Source organism: Papio anubis, chromosome 1 (genome assembly GCF_008728515.1).
Source record: "Papio anubis isolate 15944 chromosome 1, Panubis1.0, whole genome shotgun sequence".
NCBI classification, from domain to species: domain Eukaryota; kingdom Metazoa; phylum Chordata; class Mammalia; order Primates; family Cercopithecidae; genus Papio; species Papio anubis.
Genome location: NC_044976.1, coordinates 53,026,752 through 53,040,770, shown reverse-complemented (window position 1 = coordinate 53,040,770; position 14,019 = coordinate 53,026,752). Strand labels below are relative to the sequence as shown.

At 48.1% G+C, this 14,019-nt stretch overlaps 1 protein-coding gene across 5 annotated transcripts in view; it reads right to left on the bottom strand.

Annotated features, from left to right (window-relative positions):
• ACOT11 (acyl-CoA thioesterase 11) overlaps positions 1 to 14,019 on the bottom strand; it is a 65,555-nt gene that overhangs the window by 44,245 nt on the left and 7,291 nt on the right. Inside the window, exon 1 of one of the 5 annotated variants that reach the window (XM_009209092.4) lies at positions 1,273 to 1,637. The exons of the other annotated variants lie outside the window; for them this stretch is intronic. The gene's annotated coding sequence lies outside the window, so the exon portion shown is untranslated. Of the gene's footprint in view, positions 1 to 1,272; positions 1,638 to 14,019 lie in introns of those variants that run through there. 5 annotated transcript variants of the gene reach the window in all.

Here is a 14,019-nt window from a genome sequence, read left to right as displayed (position 1 = left end):
CTCTTTCCAAAATGTGTGTGGAAACAGGGAGCAAAGAAAGAAAGTAGCAGCTGGAAGGGGCTTTGTTTGCCTAGAGGCTGGGAGATACTAGAGCTGGTTGGTTCATCTGGTCCTGGGACAGATCCAGTAGGAGGGATTCTACTGAGACAGAGAGCTTTCTACAGGACAGGGGCCGTCTAAGAATTGCCTTCGCAGAAGCTCAAAGATCCCTTTTCAGAAATCTATGACTGCTATTTATCATGTACCTACTGCATGCCAGGTCTCGTTCTTGGGGGCCTTTAATTCTCATTCTGAAGCAGGAATCCTCATTCCTTATTTTGCAGATGAGAGAAAGGAAATGGACAGGGAACAAAGAAAGGGCCACCCACGCACTCCTGGCCAGTAAAAGGCAAAGGGGAGACTGGACCTGGATCCTTCTGACTCCAGAGCCTTGCAGGAGTGCAGCACAAGGGACATCAGCTGGAGGGAGATCAGGTCACCCAACAACTGGAACTTCTGATACACAGCCTGGGACTTTGGACGCCTTGTATCAGTTGCCTCCCCGCACTCCTACCTTCTACACGACACGAGCCTATAGGAAAAGAGCTCACTGCAGAAGTGGTTTCTGACCTGTGGATCCCACCCAGGCAGTGGGATCCGCCGGGTAAAGAGTATCACTGCCACCACTCCCCATCCAGAAGGCCTGCCTTCCTGTTTGCCCAGCTGAGAACCAGTCTGCACAGACACACCTTCTCCTCACTTTGCTGCCTGGAAGCTCTAATTCAGTCTTCAAAAGCAAAGGGAGGGTGGGGACCAAGTAAACTCAAAGGCCAAGGAGGGCCTGGGGTGGTGTGGGGGAAGACGGTGCTGAGATGCAAGGCTGTGCTTTTCCCCTCGGACTCTCTTCAGAGGGGGCCCCTCCCTTGGCCCCAAAGTCATTTAATGCTTGGGTCCTTTCCTCTCCCATGTTCGCCCTGCTCTCAAAGCCTATAGGCACATGTACATCTGATCTCTTAACACCCCGTCTCTGTAAATACCTGCCATGGCATTAAGCTACCCGGCACGAAGCAGGCTCCAGTTGGAGGGACCATTATCACCCCCACATCTCTATGCTATGAATGAGGAAGCTGAGGCTTGGGAAGAGAGCCGGTCAAGAACCAGCCAGAGTCTTCCGGCTTCAGACCTCCCACTCATCCCTCCCACCACTCATGGGGCTGTATCCCTGGAGAAGAAAAAGATGAATTGGGTTTCTCCATACCCTCCCTAAGAGATCAAAAGAAAACTCAAACCCACCTGCTTCAGCTCAGCCCAGGTGTGGTGCTGGAAACCAGAGGCTGCTTAAAGGAAGTCCCAAGGCCACTCCCCTTCCGACCTCTCACCGAGTCCAGGCCTGGAACAGGGCCACACCTGGGCAGGGCTACACCCCAGGGCAGATCACAGCCTATTCTAGAGGTCGTAAATAAGACAATGCCAAGGAGTGGAGAGACCTGAGATTCCCCACCCGCAGCAAGCAACTTGAATGTGATCCTCCCTAGGCCACAGCCCAGGTGCTGTTAGCCAAGCTCCGACCTACCAGGCTTCTGAATAGCAGATGAGGTAACGTTGCATACAGCTTTCTTCCTTTTTGTTTTTTTTTTTGTTGTTGTTGTTGTTGTTTTTCTTTTTCTTTTGGAGACAGGGTCTTGCTCTGTCACCCAGGTTGGAGGGCAGTGGCACCTTCATGGCTCACTGCAGCCTCTACCTCCCAGGTTCAAGCAATCCTCCCACCTCAGCCCCTTGAGTAGCTGAGACTACAGGCACACACCACCACGCCTGGCTAAGTTTGTTTTTGTTTTGTTTTTTGGTTTTGTTTTTGAGACGGAGTCTCACTCTGTTGCTCAGGCTGGAGTGCAGTGACACAATCTCAGCTCACTGCAACTTCTGCCTCCTGGGTTCAAGCGATTCTCCTGCCTCAGCCTCCCGAGTAGCTGGGATTACAGGCACAAGCCTCCACACCCAGCTAATTTTTATATTTTTAGTGGAGATGGGGTTTCACCATGTTGGCCAGGCTGGTCTCGAACTAATAACCTTAAGTGATCCACTCCCTCTCAGACTCTCGAAGTGCTGGGATTACAGGCATGAGCCACCACACCAAGCCTAATTTTTTAAATTGTATTTTTAGTAAGACGAGGCCTGTGTTGCCCAGGATGGTCTGGAACTCCTGGGCTCAAGGGATCCTCCTGCCTCTGCCTCCCAAAGTGCTGGGACTACAATCATGAGCCACTGAGTCTGGCCCATAGACCTTTCTAGGCTGTAAAAGAATACACACATATAGTAATAAGAACCTCCTTGAAGACAGCGGCCGCGTCTCATGTGTCTCTGGAATCCTGGTGCATCCTTACTAAGCACCTACTAGGTTTCAGGCCTTTCTATACATTATATAAAATTGCTTTGTATCCATAACACCATTCATCCTCACCAAAACCCTGTGAGGGACAATTATTCCTCCTGCACAGAAAAGGGAACTGAGGCTTGGGTTCTAAAAGACTTGTCTAATGGCACTCTGCCAGTGAGCGATAGAGCTGAGATTTTGCTTTTCTCAATACCAAAGCCACTTCTACTCACTGGGCTGCCTCTCCAAAAGTTGCTTAAACTGGGTGCAGTGGCTTACACCTATAATCCCAGCACTTTCAGAGGTCAAGGCAGAAGGATCACTTGAAGCCAGGAATTCAAGACCAGCCTGGGCAACATGGTGAAACCCCATTCTGGAATACATTTTTTAAAAATTAGCCGAGCAGCCGGGCACGGCTCGCACCTGTAATCCCAGTGCTTTGGGAGGCCAAGGTGGGCAGATTGCCTGAGGTCAGGAGTTCGAGACCAGCCTGGCCAACATGGTGAAACCCCATCTCTACTAAAAATACAAATAATTAGCCAGGCATGGTGGCAGGCGCCTGTAATCTCATCTACTCAGGAGGCTGAGGAAGGAGAATTGCTTGAACCCAGGAGGCAGAGGTTGCAGTGAGCCAAGATCGGGCCATTGCACTCCAGCCTGGGCAACAGAGCGAAACTCTGTCTCAAAAAAAAAAGAGAAAAAAGTAGACAAGCATAGTTGACACATTGTTCTTTTGGTTGCTAGGTCAGGTGTACCAGTTACTTGGGAGGCTGAGAGGGGAAGCTACAGCAGGAAGATCACCTGAGCCCAGGAATTCAAGGCTGCAGTGAGCTATGATCACACTACTGCACTCCAGCCTGCACAACACAGCGAGACCTCGTCTCGAGAAAACAAAAACAGATGCTTAATAATTCATGTCCACTGATATTGATTGGTTAATGCATCATTTGCTGAGGACAAATTATTACTACTGAAGAAGCACTAGGCAGGATATACATATTACATGGCCAAGGGGGTCAAGGAGGGTGCCCTTAACTCCCTCATTTCTCTGTGGACCTGGCACATCTCTCACATACAGGTGCCTCTGCCTGGATCATTCTTCCAAACCCAGAAAAGCTTTTAGGGCTGACCTAACCCATAATCTCCTCCAGGGAGCCCACCCTGACCACTGGGCTGGTGAGGGGCTATCTTGGTGCTTCCCTCTGTCACATCCTGGCCGTGCTGTGCTGCCATAGTAGGTTTGTATCTCCCTCTGTCTCTCCATCAACCTGAGGGCATCTGAGGACAGGTCTAGTCTGGCTCATCCCTGTGTCCCCAGAGTGTCAGACTCTGGTCTGCCCCAGTCCGTCACTGCCCCAATGTCACCTCCAACCTGCAAGGCTGCCCCTGGGAATGGCAGGAGCACACAGGCCTGCAGCCAGGGAGCTGGCAGAGGACCCAACCAGCAGCACCATCTGTCCCTGGAGCCACGAGACAGAGCAGGCATAAGGCAGAGGTGTCAGTTCCTTGGCTCAGCCAGGTCAGCCCAGGACAAGGAGAGGAGCTTCAGCACCCAGGGCCCCTGCCCAGCTGGGGCGTGGGGTCAGACAAGGCTTTGAATTCTCTAATTAGATCACAGTAGCTCAATACTAGAGCCTTGGTTTTCTAACCAGTAAAGCCAGATAAATACCAGAAGCCTTGCAAAGCTGTTGGGAAGTTTAAATATGCCCAACACTTAGTAGGTCCGCAACAGAAAAGTTTGCTTTCACCATCTCATCTGACCAACTGACCCTGCCATTGAACCACTGAGAAAACTGAGGTTCACATGAGATGGAAAAAAAAGAAAGAAAGAAAGAAAGAAAAAATATTCACCATGGCCAATTATGTGCCGAGTTCTCCATTTTTCCAACATCTCTAATCCTGCCAACAATTTGGCATGATCTGCAGGAAGAGAACTGGTTCATATTAGGAAACTGATGCCCACAGAGATGAGGTGAGTTACTGCCTCTAAGGCAGCACCCTTTTCATCGTCAGGCTGAGTGACGAGCAGCTCTCCGAAGGCTCCCGGGATGCCAGCTTGGCCCCGCTCCAGCCCAGGCACAGGTGAGGGGCAGTGGGCAGCCTCCCTCGACGCTGAGGTATGTGGGGTGGGGTCAGCTCAGCCTGGGGCCCTCAATCTACACTGTCAGTGTGCGAGGGTGGGCAGAGGAGGCTGGGATGGGGTGGGTCCACATGTAACAGTGAGGCCACATTCTGGGTGCACAGAAGTTCCAGATGCCCCCTAGCCAAGACAAGGGCTGGAAAGGGGGACCCAGTCTAGCAGATGAGAGCTCTGGGTCTCTCGCCAGGTGTGTGAGCCCAGGCACATCACCTCACTTCTCTGTGCCTCACCTCTCACAGGGGCTGAGCCTTTCACCCACCTCCCTGTTGTGAGGAGTCAGGGTGAATGGGGAGGCAGCTGAGACCTTCAAGGTGCTGGCCATACAGAGAAGAGGAACCACGATGATGTGTTTCCCTGGGTCGCTGAGCCCAGCATGCAGGGACTGCATACCTTGGCACTAGGCCTGGGGACCAGAGAGCCCTCATGGCTCTCACAGTCAGGTAGGCAGGACAACATGACTCACAGTGCTCAAAAGCCCAAACTTAGCCTACGAGGCCTGGACCCCCAGCCTGCAGGTCCTGGAAGCCTCCCCTCAGCCTCTTCCAACTGTTCCCTTTGCTTCCTCCACTCCAAGTGGAGTGAGGAGTCAGCAGCAGGGGCTGCTGGGCCCCTATTCAGTTGATCAGATGCACCAAGCTCGCCCCAACCGTGGAGCTTGCAAATGGATGCTGTTCCCCTTGCCTGGAATGCTCTTCCCCCAGATCGTCCCGAGGCTGCCTTCTCAGCTGCTAGGTTTCTGCTCAGCTGTCGTCTGCTCAGAGAGCTCCCCGCTGGCCCCCTCATCATTCTCTCACAGTTCCCTGTTCTCCAGACAGTCTCAATTTAATCCCAGCAATGCTACTTACTAGCTGTGCGACCTCAGGCAACTTACTTAACCTGTCTGTCTCAGTTTCACCTTTAACACAGACACAATTATCTACTTCACAGAGTTGTTATAAGGAATAATGAGTTAATGCAGGCATGGCATACAGCTAGCACTTGTATGGCATTTACTCTTATTACTACTATTCACAGCATTTATTGCAGATTTTCAGCATTGTTTATTTGAATACCTTCTCCCTATCTCCGCTGCACTAGCTGTCAGCTCCAGGAGACAGGCTGCATCATCGGCCACAGCATACCCGGCACCTGCTACCTATTAATCCCCCGGTACAGTAAGTACCTGTGGAGGGAACAAGTGAAGCGTGTACACCATCCTGAGGAGACGTCATCAACTATAGGGACAGGCAAGATGAGGATTCAAAGGGGAAATGATAGCTGAGCTGGCTTTTGAAGGATGAAGAAGAGTCCTCCACTGAACAGGGAAAAGTTGGAAGCTTTTCATCTCAGATGTGGAATAAAACAAAGATGCCCACTTTCACCACTTATATCCAGCATAATACTGGAAGTCCTAGCCAGAGCAATTAGGCAAGAGAGAGAAATAAAGGGCATCCAAATTGGAAAGCAGGAATTTAAATTGTCCCTGTTTGCAGATGTCATAATCCTATACACAGAAAACCCTAAATCCTCCACTAAAACACTGGTAGGAATAATAAATTCAATAAAGTTTCAGGATCAAAATCAACATACAAAAAAGTCAGTAGTCTTTGTTTTTTTTTTTTTTTTTTTTTTGAGATGGAGTCTCGCTCTGTCGCCTAGACTGGAGTGCAGTGGCTGGATCTCAGCTCACTGCAAGCTCCGCCTCCCAGGTTTATGCCATTCTCCTGCCTCAGCCTCCTGAGCAGCTGGGACTGCAGGTGCCCACCACCTCGCCCGGCTAGTTCTTTGTATTTTTTAGTAGAGACGGGGTTTCACTGTGTTAGCCAGGATGGTCTCGATCTCCTGACCTCATGATCCGCCCGTCTTGGCCTCCCAAAGTGCTGGGATTACAGGCTTGAGCCACCACGCCCGGCCAGTAGTCTTTCTATATACTAATAGCAAACTATCTAAAAAAGAAAATCTAGAAAATAATCCCATTGACAATAGCTACCAAAAATAAAATAAAATGAAATAAAATAAAATACCTGAGAGTAAGTTTAACCAAAGAGGTAAAAAGCCAGGAGTGGTGGCTCATGCCTGTAATTCCAGCTACTCAGGAGGCTGAGGTGGGAGGATTGCTGAGCCCAAGAGTATGAGACTAGCCTGGGCAACATACAAAACTCCATCTCTTTAAAAAAAATTTTTTTTTCAGTGCTCACATGGGTAGATAAAGAATTCTAATTTTCTTTTTTTTCTTTTTTTTTTTGAGACAGAGTATTGCTCTGTCACCCAGGCTAAAGTGCAGTGGCGCGATCTCGGCTCACTGCAACCTCCGCCTCCCGGGTTCAAGCAATTCTCCTGCCTCAGCCTCCTGAGTAGCTGGGATTACAGGCACGCACCACCATGCCCGGCTAATTTTTGTATTTTTAGTAGAGACAGGATTTCACCATGTTGACCAGACTGGTCTCAAACTCCTGACCTTGTGATCCACCCGCCTAGGCCTCCCAAAGTGCCAGGATTACAGGCGTCAGCCACCACCACCGGCCTAAGTATACATTTTTTTAAATTTTTTTAAATAAAAAAAAAAATCAGCCAGTTGTGGTGGCACATGCCTGTAGTCTCAACTACTTGGGAGGCTGAGGCAGGAGTATCATTTGAGCCCAGGAATTCATAGCTGCAGTGAGCTATGATCAGACCACTGTACTCCAACCTGGACAACAGAGGGAAACACTGTCTCTTAAAAACTAAATAAAGGAGATGAAAGATCTCTACAGTGAAGGCCAGGTACTGTGGCTCACGTCTGAAATCCCTGCACTTTGGGAGGCTGAGGTGGGTGGATCACCTAAGGTCAGGAGTTCGAGACCAGCCTGGCCAATATGGTGAAACCCTGTCTCTACTAAAAATACAAAAATTAGCCAGGCATGGTGGCACACACCTGTAATCTCAGCTACTCGGGGGGTTGAGGCAGGATAATCACTTGAGCCCAGGAGGCAAAGGTTGCAGTGAGCCAAGATTGCCTGGGTGACAGAGTGAGACTCCATCTCAAAAAAAAAAAAAAAAAGATCTCTACAATGAAAACTATAAAACATTAATGAAAGAAATTGAAGAAGATATAAATGAAAAGATTCCACATTCATGGATTGGAAGAATTAATGTTAAAATGTCCATACTACTCAAAGCAATCTACAGATTCAATGCAATCCCTATCAAAACGCCAATGACATTCTTCCCAGAAATAGAAAAAACAAGTCTAAAATTCATATGAAACCACAAAAGACCCCAGATAGCCAAAGCAATCTTGAGCAAAAAGAACAGAGCCAAAGGCATCATACTATACTACCTGATTTCAAAATATACTACAAAGCTACATTAATCGACAGACATATAGATCAATAGAACAGAATAGAGAGCTCCAAAATAAATCTACACATTTACAGCCAACTGATTTTCAACAAAGGTGCCAGAACACACACTGGGGAAGGGACAGTCTATTCAACAATTGATGTTGGGAAAACTGGACACCCACATGTAAAAAATCAAATGAAATGAAATCAAGAACTGAAATCAAACCCTTATCTCTCACTGTATAAAAAATCAACTCAGGCCAGGCGTGGTGGCTCACCCTGTAATCTCAGCACTTTGGGAGGCTGAGGCAGGCAGATCACTCAGTCAAGACTTCGAGACTAGGCTGGCCAACATGGTGAAATCCCATTTCTACTAAAAATACAAAAGTTAGCTAGGTGTGGTGGCATGTGCCTGTGATCCCAGCTACTCGGGAGGATGAGGCAGCAGGAGAATCGCTTGAACTTGGGAGGCAGAGGTTGCAGTGAGCCGAGATCATGCCACTGCACTCCAGCCTGGGCGACAGAGCGAGACTCCATCTCAAAAAAATAAATAAGAAATAAAAAATTAAAACTCAAAATGAATTAAAGACTTAAATGTACGACCCCCAAACTACAAAATTACTGGAAGAAAACATAGGGGAAACAGTTCATGACATTGTGCTAGGTAAGAATTTTTTGGATAAGGTGTCAAAAGCACAGGCAACAAAAGCAAAAATATATGTGATTTCTTTATACTAAAATAATTCTGCACAGCAAAGGAACCAATCAACAGAGTTAAGAGACAACCTACAGAATGGGAGAAAATATTTACAAACTATACATCTGACAAGGGATTAACACCCAAAATATACAAAGAAGTAAAACAACTCAATAGCAACAACAACAACAAAAAACTAAAATGGGCGAAAGACCTGAATAGGCATTTCTCAAAGGAAGATACACAAATGTCCACCAGGTATATGAAAAAAACGCTCAACATCACTAATCATCGTGGAAATGCAAATCAAAACCATAATGAAATAGCATCTCACACCTGTCAGAATGGCTACTATCAAAAAACCAGAGCCGGGAGTGGTGGCTCAAGCCTGTAATCCCAGCACTTTTGGAGGCCAAGGCAGGTGGATCACGAGGTCAGGAGTTCAGGACCAGCCTGACCGACATGGTGAAACCCCTTCTCTACTGAAAATACAAAAAATTAGCCAGGCGTGGTGTCACAATGTCTGTAATCCCAGCTACTTGGGAGGCTGAGGCAGGAGAATCACTTGAACCCGGGAGGCAGCAGTTGCAATGAGCCAAGATTGCGCCACTACACTCCAGCCTGGGAGACAGAGCGAGACTCCATCTCAAAAAACAACAAACAAACAAACAAAAACAGAAGACAATATGTGTTGGCAAGGATTCGGGGAAAAGGCAACCCTTTGACACTGTTGATGGGAGTGTAAATTGGTACAGCCATTATGGAAAACAGTACGGAGGTTCCTCAAAAAGTTAAAAATAGAATTACCATATGATCCAGCAGTCCCACTACTGGGTATATAGCCAAAGGAAATGAAATCAGTATGTTGAAGAGATACCTGCACTCCCATGTTTATTGCAGCACTCTTCACAATAGCCAAGATACAGAACCAACTAAGGGTCCACCAGTGGATGAATGAATTTTTTAAATGTAGTATAAAGCCGGGTGTGGTGGCTCAAACCTGCAATCCCAACACTTTGGGAAGCCAAGGGGAGAGGATAGCTTGAGGCCAGGAGTTCAAGACCAGCCTGGTCAACATAGAGAGAACCCATCTCTACAAAAACTTAAAAAAAAAAAATTAGCTGGGCATAGTGGTGCATACCTCTAACACACAGCTACTCAGGCGGCTGAGGCAGGAGGCTTGCTTGAGCCCAGGAGCTCAAGGCTGCAGTGAGCCACAATTGCACCACTGTATTCCAGCCTGGGTGACAGAGCCAGACTCCATCTCAAAAAAGAAAAAAAAAAAAAATATATATATATATATATATATGTATGTATGTATGTATGTACACACACACACACACACACACACACACAATGGAATACTATTCAGCCATAAAAATAAAATAAAATCCTGCCATTTGCAACTACATGGATGAACCTGGAGTATGTTATGGTGGGTTTTTTGTTTGTTTGTTTTCTTTTGTTTTGTTTTGTTCTTGTGTGTGACAGGGTCTGGCTCTGTTGCCCAGGCTGGAATGCAGTAACTTCAGCTCACAACAACCTCCACCTGCCAGGCTCAAGCCATCCTCCCACCTCAGCATCCCAAGTAGCTGGGACTAGAGGCGCATGCCACCACACCGGGCAATTTTTGTGGTTTTTGTAGAGATCGGGTTTTGCCATGTTGTCCAGGCTGGCCTCGAAGTCCTGCACTCAAGCAATCCGCCCATCTCAGCCTCCCGAAGTACTGGGATTATGGGCATGAGCCGCCTCCCAGAGTATGTTATGTTAAGTGAAATAAAGGCCAGGCACAGAAAGACAAATACCACATGACCTCACTCAGATGTGAATCTTAAAAAGTTGATTTCATGGAAATAGAGTATAATGCTGCTTATCAGAGGCAGGGGTTGTTAGCGGGGATGGAGAGATCTTGGTCAGAGGATGCATAATTACACTTAGGAGGAATAAATTTCAAGAGACCTATTATACAGTAAGGTGATGTAGTTAATTACAACATATTGTATTCTTGAAAAATGTAGAGTAGATGTTCTGCACTATCACCAAAAAAATGAAAACGATGTGAGGTAATGCATCTATTAGGTTTAATCATTACATAATGTATATATACTTCAAAACATCATTTGTACATGATAAAAACATAGATTGTTATCTGTCCATTTATTTAAAAAAAAAATTTTTTTGAGACAAAGTCTTGTTCTGTCACCCAGCCTGGAGTGCGGTGGCGCAATCTCAGCTTACTGCAACCTCCACCTCCCAGGTTCAACTGAGCATATCCTGCTTATTTTTGTATTTTTAATAGAGATGGAGTTTCTCCATGTTGGTCAGGCTGGTCTCAAACTCCTGACCTCAAGTAATCCACCTGCCTCGGCCTCCCAAAGTGTTGGGATTATAGGCATGAGCCACCATGCCTGGCCCATTTTAATTTTTTTTTTAAATGAGGTAATCATTCGCTTATGCTATGCATATTAAAATAACATTTTGGAGAGAAAAAAAAAAGAGTTCTCTAAATAAATTAAGAACACTAAGAGTGGGCCGGGCATGGTGGCTCACACCTGTAATCCCAGCACTTTGGGAGGCCAAGGCGGGCGGATCACCTGAGGTCAGGAGTTCGAGACCAGCCTGGCCAACATGGTGAAACCCCATCTCTACTAAAAACACAAAAAATTAGCCAGGTGTGATGGCACCCACCATAGTCCCAGCTACTCAGGAGGCTGAGGCATGAGAATCGCTTGAACCAGGGAGGCGGAGGTTGCAGTTAGCTGAGATGGCACCACTGTACTCCAGCCCTCCAGCCTGGGCGACAGAGTGAGACTCTGTCTCCAAAAAAAAAAAAAAACACTAAGAGTGTCTGCCCATAGCTGAGCCTGGGGTTCACATATGGCTCCTGAACAGACTGATGCTACACTTTCAAGTCTCACCTCTTCCTCCAGGAAGCCTTCTGGGACCAACTCAATCTGCTTCTGAGCACCCGTGGTCACTCATTCATTCAGCAGTTTTGGGACTCCTTGTATATGATAGGTCCATCATTTTATGTCTAAGGTCTCCCCATCTCCAACACAGAGTAGGGTCCTCAGGAGAGACGGGACCCTGCCTCTCACTGTCAGGATCAACCTCATGGTGGCAGACAAACCCTTCACAAACATTTCACAGCCCCAGGATGTCCAGGCTGGCGAGGACCTCAGGGATCACCCAGCACCCTAAGGACTAGAGAGAGGAACCCCTGGCCAAAGATCACACAGTGAGCAGTGGGGTGAACATCCAATCATTGTGCCCTGAACCTCCCCACACTCTGAGTTAGACCCCTTATGAAGCTGAGGAGGTTGTGGGGAGCTCTCCAGCTGTCCTCAGGTTCAAGGTAAAGCAGTAGGATTGCATTGTGCGGTTGGAGGTTAATACAAAAATTAGCCAGGCATAGTGGTGGGCACCTGTAATCCCAGCTACTCGGGAGGCTACTCGGGAGGCTAGGCAGGAGAATCCCTTGAATCTGGGAGGCGGAGGCTGCAGTGAGCCAAGATTGCACCACCACACTCCAGCCTGGGTGACAGAGTGAGACTCCGTCTTAAACCAAAAACAAAAACAACCAGCCCCATCACCATTTCTGGAGTGAAAAAAGCTTCTGAACCCCACTGAGAGCTGACCTGGGCCAGGCTAGACCTGAGGCTGGGCAGAGGCTCCCAGACCTCCCAGGACCCCTGCCCACCTCCTACAAGGGCACCAGTGCGTCCCTGCTAGCCCAGAAATGTGAGACTCAGTGCCCAGTGTAGACTGACGTCTTGGATAGGGAAAGGAAAAGAGTTCTCCACGTGGAGAGGCAAGGATTGAAGCAGGACAGGGAGACCTTTCTGGCACCACCACACTGGCACTCAGCAGTTCTCCCAGCCCCGAGCATGGCAGCAGGCTGGCCACTTCATTCAGTCACCCACTCACTTGCTGGGTACCCAGGGACGAGTAGGGACCAGAGCCCTCGAACTCCAATGCTGACTCTGTCTACAGTGCCACAGGACACTGAAAATGGCCCCCAACCATGCAAAGTGGAGTTTGTGGATTATCTGACACCCCCTCTTCTGTTTCCAGTTTAGTCCCTATTAAAGACAGTTTGGTGAGTTTGTTGCTGTTATTGTTGTTGTTGTTTTGAGACCACTCTGTTGCCCAGGCTGGAGTGCAGTGGTGCGATCTCGGTTCACTGCAACCTCTGCCTCCTGGGTTCAAGCGATTCTCCTGCCTCAGTGTCCCGAGTAGCTGGGACTATAGGAGCGCGCCACCATGCCCAGCTAATTTTTGTATTTTTGGTAGAGACAGGGTTTCACCATGTTGGCCAGGCTGGTCTCAAATTCCTGGCCTCAAGTGATCCACCCGTCTCGGCCTCCCAAAGTGCTGAGATTACAGGCATGAGTCACCATGCCCGGCTTGGTGGGGCTTTTTGTTTGTTTTTGTTTTTGTTTTGAGACAGGATCTCACTCTGTCATCCAGGCTAGAGTACAGTAGCATGGTCTTGGTTCACTGCAGCCTCCACCTCCCAGGCGGGCTCAAATGATCCTCCCACCTCAGCCTCCCGAGTAGCTGGGTCCGTAGGTACGTGCCACCGTGCCCAGTTTTTTGTTTTTTTTTTTTTTTTTTGTATTTTTGGTAGAGATGGGATTTCACCATGTTGGCCAGGCTGGTCTCAAACTCCTGAGCTCAAGCAATTCACCTGCCTCAGCCTCCCAAAGTGCTAGGATGACAGGTGTGAGCCACCATGCCTGGCCAGGGATTGTTTATTTGTTTGCTTGTTTGCTTTTCATTAAAAACAGCTTTGGCACCAAGCCAGAAAATGTTCCCAAACCCTCTTGTATTCCAGAGGAACTAAGGGAATTCAAGAGAAATCCAAAGAGATCCACCATCCAGGCAGTGGTGCAGAGGTGGCAATCAAGGCCAGAGTGTTCTTAGCTGACAGGAGGCCACCTGTGTCCTCAAGAGCCCAACTTCCACCCCCAACACCCACCTCCACCCCCAGACTCAATAGAGGCAGTGCAAGGAAGCTGAATGCCAGCTGGGCTCAGAGTCGGGACATGTGGGTTGGAATCCCACATCTGCGCCTTCCTCTGGCTGAGCCTCAGATTCCTTAAGAGCTCAGACTCCGGGGCCCTGGGTTCAGATCCCAGCTCTGCCACTTCCTACCAGTGTGATCTTGAGCAAGTCACTTACCCTCTGTGAGATTCCTTATCTGGGATACGGGGATGATAACTGCACCTACCTCATAGAGAACTGAATGAGTTCATATATGCAAAAAAGCTATGTGAAGATTGGTTACCATTGTTATCTCTGTAAAACAGTGATAATGATATGTCTCTTCCCCAGCGCCTTGCCCCCATTTACTGATGAAGGAAAAAGTCATAAAGGGTTAAATACAACAAGGCATAGGAGAAGATATGAGCAGCCCCTCCCACCTGGGAGACACTCTGCCCTGCACTCAGATGACAAGAGCAAGCGGCCCTGCTACTCAGATCCCAACCTTGGCCTCACTGCTGAAAAGCTGCCTGTCCCCGTTCAT